General features: G+C 35.8%; 1 protein-coding gene across 1 annotated transcript in view; it reads right to left on the minus strand.

The window, feature by feature from the left end:
* The window catches only part of camkva (CaM kinase-like vesicle-associated a), a gene marked incomplete at its 3' end in the record, with an annotated part of 11,489 nt that extends 5,744 nt beyond the window's left edge, over positions 1-5,745 (minus strand). Inside the window, 1 exon segment of the mRNA XM_014006280.1 lies at positions 5,513-5,745.
* Positions 5,746-5,817: the final 72 nt, after the last annotated feature.

Here is a 5,817-nt window from a genome sequence, read left to right on the forward strand (position 1 = left end):
GTAAATAAGAGGCTGAAACACAGAGAAGTGTCCATAAATAAGTTGTGTGATGACTGTTGCTCTGTGACCAAAGGCTTGCAGAGTTAATTCATGTGGCTTTTGGCCAAATAAGTCTCTTTTACTGAATACATGTCGGCTACTTCCATTTCTCTCAAAGCTAAATAAGATAAATTTTATTCCATTAGTGTGTTGTACGATTGTTGTTCTGTGAGTAGAATTTATTTTTCTTTGTCCTAAGTTTTCCCATCCAGAAATTCAAATTCTGTAGTCTACCTTTTTCTCAGTTTGCGTCCTTGAAGTTTTCCTTTCAGCGAAGGGTGGGCGGTACTACGACTTCGATATTGATCTGATACCAAATAAATACTTGGCAAATATATTTGCTACCGAAGTCAACATCAATGCTTTTTACTTGTAATGAAATGTTCATTGAATAACTTTGATATTGCAGACAMCCCTCCTGGTGATGAAACAGTTTGTTGTAGGGAGACAGTAAGTTGGCTCGACCTGTCGTGGATTATGAACAAACAAGCCTTTTTTTCGTTTCTGTCTTAAAGTAATTTTCTTTTATGCTATCTGAAACAGAAAATGAAACTCAAATCATTTAAAAATTTTATYCATCCCCTTTTGACACTAAGAATGAGAAACGCTTTGAATTTTAATTTCAGTATTTTTAAACAAAAATCAAATATCCACTCAATTCTTGTTTTTTAATACCCATTTCCAAAATGAAAAACCAATGACCAAAAGATACACTGACCCATAAGGAAACTTGACTAAAGCTTGAGTGTTAGAGTTACATGAAGAAAATGAAACAAATTTGACCTGAAGTTTAAACCGTGAACAAGCTGTAATTTGTCTTCCATTTTTTGAACCTTAAAGCTGCAGTTCAAACAAAGTATCGTCCTCACAATCAGTAATGACAGCAGTCAGAGAGAATGTTTCAGTAATGCAGTAAATACTGAAATCATTATATGACGGAGCAAAAAGCAAGTCGTTTAGAGACAATATATTAACCTGATTTCAGTTTTACAGCACTCAGGTAAAGGTTTAGTAGATTGGAGAAGCCTGTTGTCTCACACTCAGTAAAACAGTGATTAAATCTTACTTTAAGAGTACTGAAATAAACTCTAAGCTAAACTAATTTAAAGAAATGAAATTAACTCCCAAAGAGGAAATATGTAAACTAAAACACATTTAAAATCTAGGATGCAAATAGTTTTGCAGTACTGCTACCGATTCAAAAAGTGCAAACATTATTTATGTTGTGCAAATGTGCAAGGTATTGTCACAAATATGTTAAAAGCAGATATCACAGTTCTTTAATTACTTATTGATTTAAAAGCCTTTCCTAGTTATTCAATTTGTACTATACTGATTGTGAAGGTACATTATATTACAAAGCTTTCATTTTATGTCTTATTAACAGCTTCATTATTTAAGGTAAAATTATTAAAACACCAATATGAAAATTAAATATATATGTATTTTTTTTTACTTCATATTAAATGAAGGGCTTATTAACTGAGAGCTGGAGCTGGCATCATTGTATCTCAAACAGTCAAATATGGATCTTATTCTTCCAAAGTAGCATCATAAGTCAAATATTTTTCTGGTTATTTTGAAAGTGAATGCAGGACAGAACATTACATACTGAACAGAAGTTATCTTCACAGATGAACATGTTATCAGAGTTATGATAGGACTTCTGTCTCCAAGACTTTTTCTCTGGGTCACTGTGATAAAATAATCATGATACCCCACTTATATTTGCAATTTTCTGCCTTAAAAGCACCAAATTTACTTTTTTTTGTGTTGCAACTCAAAATGAGCTACTCATTGTGAYTATTGAACAACCTAATGTTTTGCTTGAACAGATAGTTTGCATAAATTGGGTACAAATTGCTAAAAAGAATTTAAGAAAGGAAATTATATTTCTGTTTCCTCGTATTCATCCCTCCTAATACGACTACATGTGTCAAGTTCTAAGAACAAACATAAAAGTAAGAATAATATTTACTAACTTAGACAACAAAACCAGGCCACAAAGGTCCTGAAAGCAGACTTTAAAAGATTCCATAAGGAGGTGAAATGAGAGTGACCTTTTTATGGAGCAGAGATGAGCCCCTGGCTGAAACACTGAAGAACTAATTGAAGTCGGACGCAGAGGCAGCGTGTGCTTTTCATTAAAAATGAGCTGGTTGGACCGTTTTAGGTTGAAGATGGCCTGAAAATCAACTCCCACACCTACTGAGAGTGTCTGGAAGAGGTTTCATCAAAAAAAACAAAATTAATAAATAAAAACTGAGCATTTAATAAGGCCGTGAACTTTTAGAAGGACAATTCAATATCACAAGCACTGAGGATGTCTGTGCTTACCTCAAAATAATAACCCAACAATGAATTTGCTCAGATTTTTTTTAATCTGATTTGAATTAAGGAACACCTGAGATGTGCATCTGTAGAAGGAAACATTCATCTTTCTGGAGGAGCTCCATGAGTGGAAGGCTTTTGGAAGCCACTGAGAAGAAAGTTGAATTTAAAAACTGAACTCAAACTTTATTTTGTACATTAAAAATTTAGCATAAACAGATTAGCTGGTAAAAAGCATTAGTACTGATAAATGCAGTAAAGCTTTCTCATCAATCAACATGTTAACAGTCCAACAGTTTGAAGCTTTTTATTTATTTATTTATTTATTTATTTATTTATTTATTTATTTATTTATTTATTTCCCTCCTTCTATACAACAGCCTTTGTTTTGGAGTTGGTTTAAGTCAACATTTAACTTTAAAAAAGTCAAGCTAGCTTGTTTTTAAGACAGCAGTCCATGACAGTACCCTTATGCTGCTGAGGCCTCCCCCCTGTGTGATCATTAGAAAAGCAGCTATGGCTTAACGATTTATCCTATGAAGAGTGTCACTGAAACACCAAAATGTCTTTTTGCTCTTATATCAATATTAACTCTGTGTTTTTATTTTTTTTAATTTTTTTTATTTTTTTTCCTAGGCCATGTTTCTACACGTCCGTGTTTTTCACGTAATTTATGTCTTTGGAATGTGATTATTACTACAACTACTTATTATTATTATTATTATTATTATTATTATTATAGTTGTTGTTGTTGTTGTTGTTGTTAATTTGTTGTTTTCACCATTTTCTCTCCATGTTTTCATACTGAAATCATGGCTGGTTGTATTTTTCAGTTATTCCAGAAGTGTTTGTTGTTATTGTTCCTTCAGATTCTGCAGGGGTCATCACAGCAGGTGAAGTGACACAACCTGGACTCGCACCCGCAGCCTCAAAATTACAAACCCACTGCAATGACTGCCCCCGACTCGCTCCTAAAGACTTTTGCTCTCTCTGTAAGTTAAATAAATACATTGTGCCTAAATAAATTATATTTAATGATAATGGTCCATCTTTTTTTTTGAAAATGTGGGCCAAGAAGTAAAAAATAAAAAAATAAAACTCTACTCTGTCGCAAAGTTGTTTTCTAAAAATATGCTGTTTATTTTTTTCATGTTGCTATTTTGGAGTTGGATTGTTGGTCAAAGCGATGTGAGGCAGTGGAAGCAGGCCAGAGCTGTGAATTTGGCCGCAGCGGAGCCTCTTCAAAGGGACCTGCTTGGTGGCGTGGGGCAGATGGTAGCGATGATGCCTGAGCCAAATTTATAGCTCTTAATGCCTTGTTTCTTTTTTTCTAATGTCCCGCTTCTCGGCTGTAAACACAAAGAACAAATGTGTCATGCATTTGGAGTTTTTTATTTGTTTTCAAGGACATTAAGACAGTTTCCAAACCTGCTTTGAATCTGTTCAGGGTCGTTGAGAAGGAAGTTTGAAATTACTCATCCTGAACAAGTAACCAGTCCATCACAAACACATGGGAAAAAAATAGTAAGATCATCAGCTACTACTACGTCAGTATCTATGAAATCAACTGGGTTACTGACAGTTTTCTAGGATTGATTCGTTTTTGAGATTTTCATCAATATTCATTCAGTGTTTGGAGAGATGTTTTGCTAACAGACACATAACGACATCACATTACATTTGGAAGCCTGAGTACAACAAGAAAACCTGGAGAGACAAAGKGAACACCTCTACAGAAACCTTACTGTGTTGCAACAACGTTCAACTTCACCACCGTTCCTCCCATTTTTAACAACATGACGTCAGAACCAAACAGCAGCAAAGTATTTTGTTTCCCTTTTTTTCTATCTAAAAGGCTCGAGAGGTGGACAGAACTTTCTGATCAGCATGAATCAGTCTTCTTTCGTGCCTGTTTTCCCCTCTGCATCGAGTCAACCATTCATCTCCTCTCTCAAGCATCACTGGCTCATCTGACCAGTTTCTTCTGATGTTGTTTTGTTGCCATGGTTTCCAAGTGCTACAGTATGCACCAGAGTACTGTCTGTGCAGAACAGCTCTCTGCGTTCTCACTGCCATCACCGGCCAAGACAGCTGCCACTTCAGGAGGCTGCTACAGAGCTCCGATTCAAACAGAGTTCACAAAACCAGAACGGTCAGCGTGGACGTCGTCCAATTGTAATAATCCAGCACGTTATACACCATTTTACCCTGCATGAACCTAATGTTACATAACAGGAKCCCAGTTATCTGACAGATTTAACTTACCAACCTATAGGGTAACGCCCAATAAAATCAAATGTCACATAGGTATTCCAGTCAGTGCAGAATCTTATTCTGAAAAGCAGCAAACGAGCTTTTTAAACACTCAGTGTTGAACTTTTGTTCCAATAATAAGTTACTGGTTTCCAAGAAGGGAAAACAAACATTACCAAAAAAATGTTATATGAGGTTTTACTCATATATACAAATGATCAATTATTGTCTCTTATCTTTAATAAGATTTATGCAAAAACACAAATCTTTTCTCTACACCAAGACCTGAGTAGAGCAGAAGTGATCCAACTTTTGTGCATTAAATTAGTTTGATTTGCATTTCTTTTTTAGTCACTTCACTGGTTTTCTATATGCAGGAACAGAGCTTTCATGCTTTGATTTATTCTGCAGAAGACACTCACTGTATTAGAGCTCTTCTCGGGCAGAAGTGTTGTGACATGCCCACKTATCCACCGTCTGGACAAGTGATGGTTTAAGCACCATCAGTGTAAGTGAGGACAACCGGCTGGGTGTGAAACRGTGAAAAGTAACGACAAGAAGGCAAGAGGACTGACTGAGAGGAGCTCAAGATGAACTCAAAGGAGAGCAGGACGGCTTCAACTTGTGTTAAGTTTATTTTCTGACAGCGAAGTCATTTTAACAAATTTGAGTATAGAAATGAACAGAAAACATCAGAAAAAATATAAATATAGCTTTTTATTGTGCATCTGCACAGCATTAAAGTCAAAATCATAAGCAAAACTTATTACTGTAAAAGTTTTACCAGATGTGATCAAATGCAGTTATTCAATAATCTAATTCATTTCTTGCAGATTTTTATTATTAGTTAGCAATATTTTTTATTTTAACTGAAATTACTCTCACTTACCTTCAATGGAGTAAACTGGTTCTAATCAGGAATCCTGCTCCTCTCTCTCTCTCTCTCTCTCTCCCTCTCTCTCTCTCTCTCTCTGTTGCTTTTATTGAATTTTTTTTTGTGCAGCTTCACTTTGCTCCGATCTTCCACCGCAGCGCGCTGTCAGACAAATGTGAGCTCCTCGAACATTTCCAGCAAGTCAGCTTATTCACCGGAGTGTTTGTTACGTGAATGTGTGATGGTCAGAGCGGGCTGTGATGATGCAGGGAGGAGGAAGAGGAGGAGTGTGTGTGTGTGTGTGTGTGTGTGTGTGTGTG

This window comes from Austrofundulus limnaeus, unplaced genomic scaffold (assembly GCF_001266775.1).
Source record: "Austrofundulus limnaeus strain Quisiro unplaced genomic scaffold, Austrofundulus_limnaeus-1.0 Scaffold35, whole genome shotgun sequence".
NCBI lineage: Eukaryota > Metazoa > Chordata > Actinopteri > Cyprinodontiformes > Rivulidae > Austrofundulus > Austrofundulus limnaeus.